Here is a 401-nt window from a genome sequence, read left to right on the forward strand (position 1 = left end):
GCTCCTTCAGTCTGAATGTTTTCTGGTTTCTTCCCTCTGTGACGGTAAACTGAACATCTCTGGACTGAACGACACATTTGTTAAAGCAACTAATGAATGAGATGGATGTTTATTGAGCTGACAGGAGGCATATACATATACATATAGGTGAGAAAACGTCTTCCTGTGTTGGTCCCACAGCAGCACAGGAGAGAAGACAAACAACAACAAACAACACATTTACATAAATACCGCTGATGTTGTTCAGATTCCTCTAAATGTGGAAAATAACAATAATATACAGTATAAAGGCTCATTTGTCATGTGGAAAAACACTGAGTAGAAATAATATTTATATATATGTACAGTCGTCCTCAGATGTGTTCACAGCCTCCCAGTAAAAAAGGAAACACCAGCTTCAG

This window comes from Stegastes partitus, unplaced genomic scaffold, assembly GCF_000690725.1.
Source record: "Stegastes partitus isolate 25-593 unplaced genomic scaffold, Stegastes_partitus-1.0.2 Scaffold797, whole genome shotgun sequence".
NCBI lineage: Eukaryota > Metazoa > Chordata > Actinopteri > Pomacentridae > Stegastes > Stegastes partitus.